The 15,895-nt window shown below is 44.9% G+C and overlaps 1 protein-coding gene across 2 annotated transcripts in view; it reads left to right on the top strand.

The window, feature by feature from the left end:
- Positions 1-15,895, top strand: part of MARCHF1 (membrane associated ring-CH-type finger 1) — a 1,558,735-nt gene that overhangs the window by 450,647 nt on the left and 1,092,193 nt on the right. The gene's annotated exons all lie outside the window — the stretch shown is intronic.

Below are 15,895 nucleotides of genomic sequence, written 5' to 3'. Positions count from 1 at the left end.
CCCCAGGGCAGCGGTGCATGCACCACTGCCCTGGGGATTATGACCGCCAGGCGGAATCCTGGCGGCAAAGAGGAGGGGTCGGCGGTATGGTCGTGGCTTTTCCGCCACGGTCATAATTGCTGGCGGAACACCGCCAGCCTGTTGGCGATGTTACCACCAACATACCGCCAGCCGCCAGGGTCGTAATGACCCCCTAAATGTCATTCAGTGAGATATATATATAACCGGGACGGGCACAACCATAGAAATAGAACTAAATGACAACCATAGAAATAGAACTAAATGACTAAGGCCCTCATTCTGACCTTGGCGGGCGGCGGAGGCCGCCCGCCAAAGTCCCGCCGTCAGGTTACCGTTCCGCGGTCGAAAGACCGCGGCGGTAATTCTGACTTTCCCGCTGGGCTGGCGGGCGGTCGCCTTCAGACCGCCAGCCAGCCCAGCGGGAAAGAGGCTTCCACGATGAAGCCGGCTCGGAATCGAGCCGGCGGAGTGGAAGCTGTGCGACGGGTGCAGTTGCACCCGTCGCGTATTTCACTGTCTGCGCAGCAGACAGTGAAATACATGTAGGGGCCCTCTTACGGGGGCCCCTGCAATGCCCATGCCAGTGGCATGGGCACTGCAGGGGCCCCCAGGGGCCCCGCGACCCCCCCTACCGCCATCCGGATCTCGGCGGTCCGACCGCCGGGATCTGGATGGCGGTAGGGGGGGTCGGAATCCCCGCGGCGGTGCAGCAAGCTGCGCCGCCGCGGAGGATTCAATGGGGCCGCGGTACACTGGCGGGACCCCGCCAGTGGTGCCGGTCCGACCGCGGCTTTACCGCCGCGGTCGGAATCCCCATTGGAGCACCGCCGGCCTGTCGGCGGTGCTCCCGCGGTCCTCCGCCCTGGCGGTCAAAGACCGCCAGGGTCAGAATGACCACCTAAATGTCATTCAGCGAGATATATATATATATCTCGCTGAATGACATTTAGTCATTTAGTTCTATTTCTATGGTTGTGCCCGTCCCGGTTATATATATATATATATATATATATATATATATATATATATATATATATAGATCTCGCTGAATGACATGTCGTTTAGTTACGCATGATAACCCCTCCACCCCATTGCTGTCAGAAGCTCCAGGGTCTGACTGTTGATGAGTCCGGTCCTGGCTTAGGGAAGACCTTATTCACCTCTCATTAAATCCTGCTGTGCTGCTTGAATGATGCGAGGCAGGACAGCAGGTGACTCTGCAAATGTTAGGTTGTGTCTCTGGTGTGATAAAAGGGCCAGATGAAACGTGAGCCTGCAGAACTCTTTGATTCACGTGCACGTTCATCCGACCCTCTGTCAAAAACTGGGACATGTCTTTCTTTTAACAAAAAGTTTCGGGGCACTTGGACAAAACCGGGACGTCTGGTCACCCTATGTTATTTAGAGTTTTGCCAGATTAGGGGGTGTTTGCCTAGCAGTGCTTAGTTTGAGCAAGTGTTTTTCGGTGCTCAGCACTGGGACTTATTTGTCAACACCGGCACTTATGACAACTAGACACATGGTGGCACTGCTTGTCTACTTTTGTGATAAAGCCAACAACAGCTGTTTAACAATTCTATATAAATTAAAATGACTAATACTGTCCCCCAAAGCATGAAAGAATAGCTTGGGTGGCAGGTATTAGACTTTATAATGAATAAAAAGTCTGCTTTGTCATTGGTAGCACTGACATTAGCAATGGGTGGCGCATGGTGTAATGGTCTCCTGACAAGGGGGAATCTGGCATTATGTTTTTTTGCTTTTTTTTAACAAAATTAAGTGCTTCTACCAACAACAGGCGACTGTCTTGTCTGCCCTACTTTAAGTGTCTAGCCATGTGTAGATTTTAAAAAGGGTAAAAAATGTAAGCTTGGAATCCACCTATATCTGGTGCCTCTCCTGTATCTGCCAAACTTGAAATAGCCCTTTAAATATATAGGTACATGAAATGCACAGACTATCAAGTTCCAGGTAAAACTCAGGAAGTCAGACTTGCATTGCTAACCTTATAATTAATGTCCCTTGAGGGTGCTTTCATTCATTTAAATGATATTTGTAGGCTCCATATGTTGAAACAAAATGGTTTTTGCATGTTATGAATTAATAATATCAGTGAGAAGAATGTTTTGATTAAATAATCAGTGGTGCAATAGATTGTTTGGCAAATAAAATACGGAATATGTATGTTAAATCTAACCTGTTCTTCAGTAGCAAAACATTGCTTTGCTTTACTTCCTTCAAGTTAGGTGTGAGAAATTGGGTTGTTGATTGACTGGGGTGCGAGCTCTGGTCAAGCAACTGCCACAATCCCTTGCAGGGTGAACTACAAAAAGTCACTAATTTAACCTCTCCTTAACCCTGGATAGCTTTGCACAAAAAGCAGTCAGGCTAAACTTAGAGGCAATTTGTAAAGTATTTATGCAGCACACAAATAGCAATACAATGACAGCACAACACAATAAAAATCCTAACCCATACTTAGAAAAATAGAGTACATTCATTTTAATAAATTATTTGACACCAAAATCATCAAAATTGAATTAGTAGAACCGGAGTTATGAATAAAAAAAAAGTTAAGGTTCAAAATAGCAAGTCCTCAATTTTGAGAAATGTCCACCTGGCCACCTTTAGCACCACAACCAAGTGTCAAAGAGTGGATGGAGACCTCTTGGGGGTTCTAGACTCACTCAGGCAGGGTCCAAGTGCAAGTTCAAGATGATAGGAGCCTGTTGTATTCCAGTGGCTTTGACCAGGATGTCAGCAGGGCTTCACAGCAGGGCTGGTCTCTGAAGGATAAAGGCAGGCTTCAGGAAGAAAAACAGTCTTTTCAGGTACAGCAGCAGTCAGGTAGAATGCACAGTAGGTCACAGCAGCAGGCAGTCCTCTGAGTGTCCTTCTCCTGGTTCAGTAGTGAACTGAGGAGTATGTCAAAGAGCCCTATTTTTATGCCCTGGTGTCCTGCTTCTAGAAGGTAGGAGACGTTTCCAGAAAGTTTATCGGAAGCTCCAGGAGTTTCCTGCCTCCACTGCCCTGGCTCCTAGCTGGCTGCACTGACATTGCAGGGTCGTTAAGCCTATTGTGTGATGGCAGAGACCAGCATATTCGGATGTAAGTCGGGCTGTGTTTAGCTCCACAACATCAAGTCAGTTAATGGCCCATTTAGGCTCTGTTAATCCCATTATTGTGTGACTGTCTGGGAGGAATTCACAAAGTCCTAACTGTCAGTTACATCCAATCATGTGGCCTAAGGCAGGTTGCAGGCACAGAGGGCTAAGGCAGGAAAGTGCCAACTTTCTAAAAGTGGCATTTTCAAACTTGCAATTGTAAACCCGGCTTTACCATTAAAGAGGGTTTATTAGTGCAAGTTCAAAGATACCAAACATGATATAGTTACCACCTCTGGTTTAGGGATTATAACTTATTAAATTGAATAAGGAATCCCCAATGTTATCGTATTGGAGGAGTAGGTCTCACAGTAGTGAAAGAACACATTTGAGAGTTTTTCACTACTAGGACATGTAAAAGTAAAAAGTTAATTTCATACCTTTTAATTGCACAGCACCCTGCCCTATAGGTGACATAGGGCCTAACCTAGGGGTGACATATATGTAATAGACGGGGAGTTTAAGGCTTGAAAAGGGGTTTTAAATGTTAAGTCGACATGGCAGTGGCAGATTGCCTTCCTGCTGCAATGGCAGGCCTGGGACATGCTTTAAAAAGCCACTTAAGTGGGTGGTACAATAAGTGCTGCAGGCCCACTGATAACATTCAATTAACAGGCCTTAGGTATAGGGTATACCACTCTACAATGGACCTAGATGTAAATTAAATATGCAAACCAGGTATATGCCAATCATATGTTTTTGAGAGAGAGCACAAGCACTTTAGCAGTGGTTAGCAGTGATAAAGTGCACATATTTCTATGGCCTACAAGCAAAAATCCAGGAAAAAGTAGAAGAAGGAAGGCAAAAGGTCTTCTGATGACTTGGTAGAGAGAGCCATTTCCAACATTAGGCCTATTGTTTTTCAGGCTGCTCATGTTAGGAGTTGCAAATAAAATAAGATGATGGACAGAATGCTTGAATTAATCTCAGCCACAGGCAATCGCTCGGGGTGCCTCTCAATCTATTGCTTTTTTGTCCACCATGCCACCTCAGTTTGGACCCATCTGTACAGAACAATACTTTGTAAAATGACTGTGATGCTGCAATATTGTTATACTGTTACAGGTTTGAAGGTGAAGTGCAAATCATTCTTCAGGTGATCATGGAACCAGGACAAGAGAACAAGAATAGGCAGAGGCACATGGAGAGAGGAACAGACTGGGAGGAGAAATACTAAGTAGAGCTGATTGGAAAAATGGAGAACAAAAAGAATAGTAAAAATAATTGAAAGCAAAGGGGAGAAGTAGTAAAGTAGGAGAAAAGAAAGAAAGATAACGAAAGTTAGAAGGAGAAGCAACTAAGAAGAGATGAAGGAAGAATGAAATGAAAATCATATAAATTGTATAAAAAGAACAAGAAAAGGAGGAATGGAAAGAATGACAGATTGAAAGAATGAAACAGATGGAAGGGAAAAGAAAGGAAGAAAGTGAAATACAAGTAAGGAAGGAAATAGTGAAATTAAATAGATGACAGGATGGTATGGCAAATTAATAAAAGATAAAAAGCAAAACAATAAGAAGGGAAGAAATTGAAAAGAAATAGGAAGGAAATGCATTAGAAAATTGAGTAGAGTGCAAAAGAAATCAATATGAACACAAAGGTGATTAAAGAGATTAAAAGGATAGATTGAGCCATAATAAGGTGAAAGGGAGTGGTGGTGTGAATTGTTATGCAGAGGGGTGAGAAGGAGATAATTTAAGACAAATATAAGATCAAAAGGGAAAACTGAAAGACTAAGTGAGAGCAGTGAGAGCCATGTGAAGAACGGTAATGATGTGTACAAAAGAAACGATAGCTTGGTGGCAGTACGGGAGACATGGAGACATATAGGTAAGAGAGAGTGAAAGGATTTAGGGGAGAGATGGTCTTGAGAAATGAAGATATGAGAAACAGATGCATGAAGATAATTGAATGAGGTGCTCCTGTAAAGCACTCACATGCCCTTATTCCAAGTACATAAAACTGCAAAAATGAATAAATGAATACATAAAATGGATAAGCATACATCTAAACATATTTGAATATCAACATCAGCCTCCCTGATGATCCCCAGCCCTCCACGACTCCTTCTATGATCTTCACTTCCCCCTTAAGAAAACTATAGATGCAAGAAAGAATTTGTTCATCCAAAGAAAACCATCCTACACATGTCTTGCATACACCTGGCATTGAATATAACCTTTTGAAATGCATGTGTACTGTGGAATACCACTAGTCATACCCTATGCAACCTGCAAAACGTGTCTTCTTTCCACAGTGGTGTATGTAACTGTAGCAAAACCTCAGAGAGGGTCCCATGTGTTCAATCTAACCTCATGTTTGAGCACTTCTTCCACATTCCTTCCTTATTCTCAACCAACACACATCTCTAACTTCCTTTGTTTTACTCACTCATACTTTTACTTCTCAGTACTCCAATCTCGCTTATTCTTGCTTACTCCTACTCATGCTTTCACATTTATTTTTACTCCTTTTGCCTACTCTTTTTCTGTCTTACAATTCTTCTTCGACTTATGCTGCTCTTACCCCGAAGTAATTTTACTGATTCCTGCCTACAAATTCTATTTACTCGGACTCTTTCTTTGACCTATTCTTACCTATTCCTATTTTTACTTATACATACTTCTAACTAATCCTGTTTACTCCTTCTTATGCCAGCTCTTACTCCTACACCAGGGTTTACTTCTACTCCTTCCCCTAATGGCACCTGTTCTTAGCCCCACTTACTCATAGTCCTATGCTATCATACTCTCCTATTCCTAAACCCTTACTCCTATTCTTAGTCCTAAACTTACCTGTACACTCAGACATCCATCTTTATATCCATAAGTAGTTCAATCCATTTATCCACCAATTATGCATTTTTTCATGCATCTATTAAGTATCGACCTTCACACAAGTGCATTACCCATCAACCTGTGCATACATATGTGCCTGCATGCATGTAGTCTATGTATGCGTACATGTATACACATGGTTTGTTTATATTTGCACTATGTGCCATTTTTTGATGGATTGTTGCTTGAGTACTCAAAAGCCTGTTTTGTGTCCTCATGGATGGCTCTACATGTGTTGGCCAGGGTGCATTTAAAACTCCACATATGTTGATATTTGTGTGTATGGGTACCTGTAAATGTTCCACCATGCCTCTGCATGGGTATATGGGTGTGTGTGTGTGTGCTGGCATCTTTTGTCTTTGTATGCACTATTCCATGCAGGACATATTGGCTTTCACAAAACTTGTTCTTTAAATGTAACCAGTGAAACGCACAAATCAAACAATGCATTTTCAATCAATGCTTTTGTAGCAGAAACCCCACCAATCCCTAGAATAAGTAAAATAAGGAATTGACACTCTAAAATGTCCTCTAAATTCTTTACTCCAGGTGGTAATCATAAAAAAAAAAATCTTATGTGAAAAAAAAAAAGAAATCCCACGTTTCTGCTGTCCTCAGGACCAAGCCAAACATAATGAATCACACTACTCTGAAAAACATCATTCTCTGTAGTGAAAGACTGGTATTGTGGCCCAGTGGTGGGAGGTAGCATGTTATCCCCTTATAGGAGCAAGATTTTCCCACCGATGAAGGATTATCAATTCAGTTAAGGCGAAGCTCTTATTCAAAAGAAAACTGGGGGACACCAGCAGCCCTGCATGGGAGCATCCATTCACCTGAAGCTTGGGTGTTAAATATACATCATTCACATAGCTTTTGCTGCATAATGAGGCATCATAGTGGAGAAATCAATCAATAAACATTAGAAATACAGTGTTAATCTGTAAATCTCGGATGTGGATGATTTTTGTCCTATGTTAGACCAATCTGGCGGTGTGACCTATGGTAAATTTTGAATTCTTAAATTCTATTTACTAGCTAAGTGACAAATATTCCTCTATAGTAGTCCATTGACATTTTTTGGGAAATGATGCTCTGATAGAAGGAGGTCTTCCAGAAGCTCCTTTTCATGCCTGGTTTGACGGCACAGCTATCTACAAGACCTCTGCAAGACCTGTCATTATCACTTCTTTAAAATATGCATAGACTGTGTTAGACCTTGTATCCATGGTGTGGTTCCCCCTGACTATTTTGCCTTCAGACCTCCTATTTTGCTGACCTTGTTTTTGCTGACTTTGAGATTCTGAGTACTTTACCTCTGCTAACCAGTGCCAAAGTGCATGTGCTTTCTGCTTAAAATATGGTATCACTGGCGTATCCGCAATTGGTATATTTAATTTACGTATAACTCCCTAGTAAAGTGCACAACCTGTGCCCAAGGCCTGTGAACTAAAAGCTACTTTTGGGCCTTCAGCACTGATTATGCCACCCACTTCAGTAGCTCTTCAAACATGACTCAGGCCTGCCATTGCAGAGCCTGCTATGTGGGCAATTGTAAATTGCCATGTCAACCTAGCAAGTTAACAATCTTGCCAGGCCCACACCTTCCTTTGCAATACATATGTCACCCCTAACTTAGACCCTAGATAGCCCAAAGATAGGGTGCAGTGTATTTAAAAAGTGGGACATGTACTTTCATGTTTTGCATGTCATAGTACTGAAAAAACTGGTACATTTGTTTACTGCAAGGTCCGTCACTCCCATTCCCATAGGATACCACTGGGACTACTTTATTACATTTTCTAAGTGTAATTTCCATTTGGGAAGTAATGGGACCCCCATGTTTGGTGTATCTGGAATCACAATTCAAAATCACAACTTATGGTTGTCAGATCCTAAACTGTAATTCTGGAAATACCACTTTTAGAAAGTTGGCATTTTCTTACTTTTACCATTTGCTGCCTTCTGTCTGTCTCTGAATGCACGTCTTGGTGGGTGACAACTGGGCTTTTGTACATTCCCTCCAGACAGCCACACACAAAGGGACTCATGAGCTATCCACAGCCTAATGGGCCATCCTAGGCAGGAACGGAGGGAGGAGATGACACTTACACCTGAATGGGCTGTGTCCTGATGACACACAAAGGGCCGCACACCCCCTGTAATGAGTCTGAAGCCAGAACAGGAGGGGTAGGGACTCTATGCACTTCAAAGGCCTCTCTTTGAATTCTCTGCAACTTCAAAGGCACCACTGGGAACAACAACTGGACCTCAGACACCACCAACTCAGTACGCTTCTGGGCCTGTGGATACTCTGCTACGGAGAAGGACTGCTGTGCTGCTGAAAGGACTGTCACTCTGCTGGACTCCTGCTCTTTTGTGCTGACTTGCTGCCTGCTGCCCTCCTTGCCTGGTAGTGAGAAGGACTGAACCTAAATCTCTCCAACCCAGAACCAAAGTGACTCCAAGAACTTGTTGGCTTGCCTCCTGTTCTTCTCAATCAATCAATCAAGCACTTATAGAGTGCAACCTATCATCCTTGGGGTCTCAAGGCGCTGTTATGGGCATGTTCATCACTGGAAGAGCCAGGTCTTCAAACTGCTTCAGCGAGGTAGCCTGTCTGAGGTTGAGAGGGAGTGTGTTCCATGTCCGGGTAGCGAGGTATGAAAAGGATCTGCCTCCAGCTGTACTCTTCCTGATTCTGGGGATGGCGGCAAGAGCTAGTTGGGAGCATTGAAGTTGCCTGGCAGAGGTGTAGAAGGTCAGGGGGTGTTTGAGGTAGTTGTTCTGCTTTCCTTCTCTTATCTTATGACCGAGCTTACAAAACCTCTCTGGAATGCACTTCTTAGTTTAAAGAAGACATTTATTGTCATTATTACTTCACCACGAGGTTCCTGAGAGACGAAATTAGTAGGTTGGAAACACACGTTCAAAAGTAGTTGCAGCAATGAAAGCAAAATATATCAAAGTACTTCTCAGTTGCAATGTACACAGCAAATACATGTGATTATATTATAGCATAACTTCAAAGCATAAAAGTCAAAATTGCATCACCGTAGGGCTGTAGGGCCTATCCCTCCGCTTCATCTTTCTGGGGCTTCAAGTTGATGACTCCGGTTCAACTGCAAGAAGGAGATTTTCTACCCAAACGGGGACAGGCAACTGACGGCCGTTCCTGTCTGAAGTCAAAATATTTTCTATCTTCTCCCGCTGTTGCCCAGAGCCATCGTTAAAAGTGTGAGAACCGAATAAACTTGGACAGTGGCTAATTCTCCAAACTTCACTCGTTCTCAGACTGGATTGAGAGGTAAACACAAAATCTACGCGCTCTTATCAGCTAGGGTCAGGTGTGAAAAACACAGCTTGGTCTATCATGTGCAAAAACACAGCTTGGAAAAACACAGCTCATCTGCAATGTCTAACTGCACGTTAAAGCCAATAGGCAGCTAACCTAAATACCAAGGCCCATATTTATACTTTTTTACCACTGCATTTGCGCCACTTTTTGACGCAAAAACGTTGCAAACTTCTAAAATCCAATTATATTTTGTAAGTTTGCGCCGTTTTTGCGTCAAAAAGTGGCGCAAATGCGGCGCTAAAAAAGTATAAATATGGGCCCAAATGTAATGTCTAATGCCATGTTAAAGCCAATAGGCAGCTGACCTGAATACAGAATATAATGGTTAACTCCATGTTAAAGCCAATAGGCAGCTAAACTCAAATACCAAATGTAATGTCTAATGTCCTGTTAAAGCCAATAGGCAGCTAACCTGAATAATGTGCTACTGGTGAACAATGAGCAACTAATATGCGCAGTGGTGAAACACAAAGTCATTGGTCAAACACAATTAATAGCATCACAGTAATCCAGTTCAATGTTGTGAAGTGCCTTGTAGGTGTGTGTCAGTAGCTTCAAAGTGATGGGTTTGTTGACCTGGAGCCAGTGAAGGTCTCAGGAAGGCAGAGATGTGGCTGTGGCAGGGGATATCCAGGATGAGTCTGTCTGCTGCATTCTGGATTCTCTGTAGTCTTGCTTGCAGTTTCTTTGTTGTGCCAGTGTACAGTGTGTTGCTGTAGTCCAGCTTGCTTCTGACAAGAGCGTGAGTGACTGTCCTTCTTGTCCGGTGAGGATCCACTTGAAAGACTTCCACAGGAGCCACAGAGTGTGGAAGCATGATGATGAGACTGGGTTGACATGGTGGGTCATGGAAAGCATGGAGTCCAGGATGATGCCCAGGTTGCCTGAATGGTTGTGGGGGCATTTCCTTGGGCGGTAGGCCGCCAGGAGTCGTCCCAGGTGAAGGGGGTGGAGTGAGCTTGAGAATCTCCATCTTGTCTGAGTTGAGTTTGAGGCAGCTGGTTTCCATCCAGTTGGCAAATGCTCTCATTCCGTTGTTGAAATTTCTCTTTGCTATTGATGGGTCGTCCATCAGGCAGAGGATTAGTTGAGTATCGTTGGCACAGAAGACGATGTTTGGGCCGTGCTGTCTAACAATTTTAGTGAGTAGGGCCATGTAGATGTTGAAGTGGGCCAGGCTTAGTGAGGGTCCCTGGAGTATTCCACTGCAGGTTTCTTTGGGTGCTGAGGTGAACGCTGGGAGTCTGATGCTCTGGGTTCTTTGGGTGAGGAACAATCAAATCCATTCCAGTGGTTTGTCACGGATCACGGCATCGTGGAGTCTAGTGCAAAAGATGGACTGGGAGACTGTGTTGAATGCAGTGGAGAGGTCAAGGAGGATGAGTGCGACCGTGTCTCGTTGGTCCAGTATGGTGTGGATGTCATCAGTGGCTGCGAGGAGGGCTATTTCAGTGCTGTGATTGCTCCTGAATCAGGACAAGGAAGGGTATTGGGTGTGATTCACTTGAGGAACACCATGAGTTGTATGTTGATGTCCTTTTTTGTTACCTTAGTTGGGAAGGGGCGCACAGAGATGGGTCTGTAATTCTTCATCTTTAGGAGCGGTTTGATCTCTTCATGCTTCCAGTCAGATGGGAAGGTGGCTGTTACTTTGGAATAGTTAATAGTTCGGCAGAGCTCTGATGCGATGGTGGTGCTGGCCAAGCTGAAGATGTGATGTGGGCACGGGTCCAAGGGTGCCCCTGAATGGATGGCGTTCATCAGCTTCCGGGTGTCTTCTGAAGAGATAGGAGTCCCATAGTTCAGGTTCTGGTGTGTAGTGGGGTCCATGGTGATGCTGGTGGGCCATAGAGGTGGGTTTTGGTGCTTGGATCCTTCGTAAATGTCCTAAATTTTCCGGTGGAAAAAGGTGGCGAAGTTGTCGCAGAGGTCTTGAGAGGGGGGATGTCTGAGGTGTCTGTTCTGAAGTTTGTGAATTCCTTGAATATGGTGAATAGCTCCTTGCTGTTGTGTGTGTTGGTGCTGCTGTGTTTTTGAATGGCAGCTTTCTTGGAGGCTCTGATGCACTGATGGTGTGTTGTGACTGCGTCTTTGTAAATCTGAATTCCAAAGGACACAAAGGACTTCTTACTCACCTGCTATAGCACCTGTACTCTGCGAACTGTGAGTCTTGCCCTTCCAAGTGGTTCCTATCCAGCCCTGGGCTCTTAGAAGTGGATATAAAGTACTCTCCAGTCAGAACTGATGAATCATTGCTGTTGCGAGGGATAGAACCAGCTCATCACTCTCGTCGCATGGATCAGAACTGGGGCATCGCCTCTACTGTGGAAATAAACTCTGACACATCACCGCTGCTGCAAGGCCAGAACTGGTGCAGAACCGGTGCATCATCTTTGGAACCGCTGAACCTCAAAGCCACCACATCACCACTGCTGCATGGAGAAAATCGATGCATCCCCTCTGCTACAGGGATCGACTCCGTAGCTTCGCCTTCACAACCATCGCACGCTGGTGTCGCTGCATTGCTGCTGCTGCATGGGGAAAATCAACATATCTCCTCAACTATTAGAGGAAAATTGATGCAGCTCCTCTGCTGCGTGATCGACACTGGAGCATCACCCTCTCTGCTCCCCTCATCTCCATTGATGCAACCATGATTAAAGTACTGTTTTCAACTGGTCTCACTCAGTCCCTGTAGCCGGCGGCCTCTCCATCATGGTCAGCCTGAACTCCAGGTCCAGCACAACCAGATATCCCAAGTAGGCACTTAGGCCCTCATTTTGACTTTGGCAGTCTTTTTGCCAAACAGCCAAAGCCGCAGGCACCAGAAGACCACATTTTGGCAGAAATCTGGCAGTCGGAGGCACATGGGCGGTTCCACCACTGGCCCCGCCCCGCCAAAAGGACTCCACCAGCTGTATTACGAGCAGTAATACAGCTTGGTGGTGTCCTGATGGTGGGGTGCTGCCAGCAGTGGAAGCGCCTGTTCTCGTTCCTGGCTGGACGACCTCCTCACCAGGCAAGGTAAGTCGGGCGTCCGACAGGGAACGGGGGTGGTGGGGTGGGGGGTGTTATGTGTGTGTGTGTGTGTGTGTGAGAGTGGATGTTGTCTGCGTGTGTGTATGCTTGTGTGAATGTATATGTGTATGCATGGTTGAATGCGTGTATAAATGTTGAAGTGAGTGCATGTATGAATATTGAGGTGAGTGCATGTATGGATGCTTGTGCATGTAGTGTATGCGTGTATGGATGCTTGTGAGTGAATGTGTGTATCAGTGTTGGTGAAAGAGTGTATGCGGGGTGCGTGAATGAATGTATGTGGGGTGCGTGAATGAGTGTATGTGGGGTGCGTGTATGATTGTATGAGGGGTGCGTGTGGGTGTCTTTGTGCATGTATGCAGGGGGTGCTGTACTAGAAGGTAGGGTGGGGGCACTGTACTAGAAAGGGGATAGGGGTTGCTGTACTAGAAGAGAGGGTGGGAGGCCCTGTACTAGAAGGAGGTGTGGGGGAGGAGGATGCTGTTCTGGTAAGGGGTGGGGAGTTCTGGTATAGAGGGGGTGGAGGGTATTGGGCTTGCAGAGGGGCTGGGGAGTCATGTGCTGGTGACAGGAAAACAAATTCCTGTCACCGGTAGCCTATTCGCCAGGGTTTTCATGTTGGTGGTATTGCTGCAGAAACCCTGGTGGAAAGCCGGCTCCAAATACCGCCGGCGGTCTTCAATGGACAGGCGGGTCCAACACTAGCGGTACTGGCTGGGATGTGGTGGGTTGGCAGAGGCCAACCTGCCAGGCTCATTATGTGGCGGTCTTCACCGCCAGCCTATCGGTGAGATTGCACAGGGTCAAAATGAGGGCCTTAGTGCTTTTAACTGCTATTCTACTGTTTAGTATTTGAAAATTAATAACTCAAGTTCTACTTATTGGATTTTTGCTATTTTGCTCTTGTATTGGGTGTTAAATTGAGTTCTATATTTATAACCAGTTGTGGTATATTTTTGTGCAGTGTTTTCACTATTTTAATATTTTAAGTGTTTCACAAATACTTAACACATTTCCACTTAAGTTAAGCCTGACTGCTTTGTGCCAAGTTTCTATAAGTTGAGTTCAGGATAACCTAGTGTGTGTTTTTGACTTACCCTGACTAGGATTGTGGTAACTGTTTGGACAGGGTGCATAGTTCTGCAATCCAGAAATCCATTTTCTAACATACTGGAAGTTGACATTTTCCAGAGGAGTACTATCTCTTACCTCATGCTACCTGCTGATTGGTGTGTCTTTCTATATCCTATGTAGTGCTTGCATTATTAGATATGAGGGACTATTTTACATCTCAAACCTACACTGAATTATCACATATTTATTTTCTTCATTTCATATATGCATTCTACACAGAAAACAATCCATTTTGTTTTGTTTTCCATTTTAGCAGGGCCTTTTAACATGCTAGCCAGGAATTAATAGTGATTCATCTACAGCTGTTCACATGTATGTTTACAGATACAAACATAATGGCAAACATAATGGCACCCATTCTAGTGACTTGCAACAAAACAAGTATTGACAACGATAGTAGGTGTGAATTTATAGAGGCAATGCCTAAAAGCACAGACATGTACAAATTCAGGTTTATAACTAGGCCTATTGGCATGGGTACAGTTGGCAGTTAGACTTTCTGTATTCCTCCTAAACAGCTACACACAATAGCGAGCGTAGATGTGCCTGGCTGGGCCATCACAGGCAGGATGGGAAGGTGGAGTGGGGCCCTACTTACACTTGAATAGGCTGTGTCTAGCTTCCATACAAAGGGCTGCAAAGCCTCTGTAGTTAGTCTTGAGCTAGAGCAGGGGAGTCAGGAAACCAGTGCCCTTCAAGAGGCACCTGTCATAAATATTGGACCTCAGACACTAACTCTTCAGTACACGCATGGACCTGTGAATACTCTGCCAAGCGGGACTCCTGTGCTGCTGAAAAGACTGCCACTCTGCTGCCTTGCTAAATTGCTGCCCTCCTGCCTGAGTCAGGGAGATTTGGACCTCCACCTGAACCCAGGACTCCCAGAGTGACTCCAGTGGCTAGTCTGCTGGCTTTCTGTTCAGAGTCACAGGGACATAACAGCTCCCAACCACCTGAACCAGCACCAGGATCCAGCTGGAGCAAGCCCTTAACCCCCTATGTGGAGCCCCTCAGGTCCTCAACCCGTGTGGTCTCAGAGAAGGTGAATTGAAGTTTTTAGGCTCTCCACAACTGTGAACGGGCCCATTGGTACCAAAACATTGTCACTTGCCGAACCCACCAGAGGAAAGTTCTGTGAGCCTGACCCTGACCCTTCCCTCTACAGTGTGAAGCGGTCACAGGGAGTGCCCCCTCAAAGCTGCAGCCTGACTTTTTGTGATGACAGCAGGGTCTTCTCACTACAGCCTGCTTGCTCTTTGCACTACATCGACAACCATGTGCAAAGCTTCCCGGCTCTTCTTGGCTCCCTTCCACCATAAATGGGACTATTTGAGCTGAACTGAGAAGGTAACTCTTCAGTGGGACTAACCTGGTCCCTATATCTAACCCACATTCCATCATAGTCGGCCTCAACTTGTGTTTTTCTTCTGATCTTGCGTGACCAGGTGACCGCAAGTGGTGTTTTAAGCTTTTCAGCATTATTTTCACTTAGAACTTAACAAATGCACACCTCTGGTACTAATGCCTGTATTTTTATAAATTTAATGTGATTTATTTAAGAAATTTTGCTCGTTATATCTAAATTGATGTGGGATTCTTCTTGTGATTTTACTTCATTACTGTATGAAGTGCTGCATAAATACTTTACACATTGCCTTTAAGTTAAGCCTGACTGCTCTCGGCCAAGATACCAGAAGGTTGAGCACAGGTTAATTTGGAGTTTGCTTGTGCCTCACCTTGACAAGGTTTGTGGTTGCTGCTTGAGTAGGGTTTCACCCTCCCTAAACTAGTAACCCAGTTTCTCAGTTGGAGGATTTTGTGGAATCCATTTGCAAGGCACTGGTTTGATGAAGGACAGTGAGGTTAATGATTGTAAAAGGCTGCATGATATGTTTGCAAGACAGCACATGTTCAGTAATTGCTTTCCAGAGCTGCTCCAAAAATTAATTTACAGTAAGCTCACTGACCCCAGATAGTGTGATGTGGTGGTAGATCGCTGGCTCAGCAAAAGGGTCTACAAGAAGGTATCTGGGGAGATCACCACAATGGTGGACAGGGTCCCCGACAGAAAACGAGGGTGGAGACAAACATAAAAACAAGTTCTCCAAAGGTCCCCAAATTAGTTTTAAGGTCAGATCAGAAGAAGAAATGGTTCCTAATAATAGGTCCTCAGGGAAGGCACCCTCTAATTGGCTTTCTTGATAAGTCCTAAGGAATGGCACCCCCTAAGTGATATGAGTGCCAGCAGATTGTGCACTACAAGGGTGATGTCAAGGGTCCCAAGTAGACAAAGCCCCTCACTTGTGGGCAGACACCTGGGATGGATAGTGTATCGCTCAGGG

The sequence above is a fragment of the Pleurodeles waltl genome, chromosome 1_2 (assembly GCF_031143425.1).
Source record: "Pleurodeles waltl isolate 20211129_DDA chromosome 1_2, aPleWal1.hap1.20221129, whole genome shotgun sequence".
In the NCBI taxonomy this organism is placed as follows: domain Eukaryota; kingdom Metazoa; phylum Chordata; class Amphibia; order Caudata; family Salamandridae; genus Pleurodeles; species Pleurodeles waltl.
Note: the sequence above shows the minus strand (reverse complement) of the source record. Positions and strands in the feature narration are given on the sequence as shown.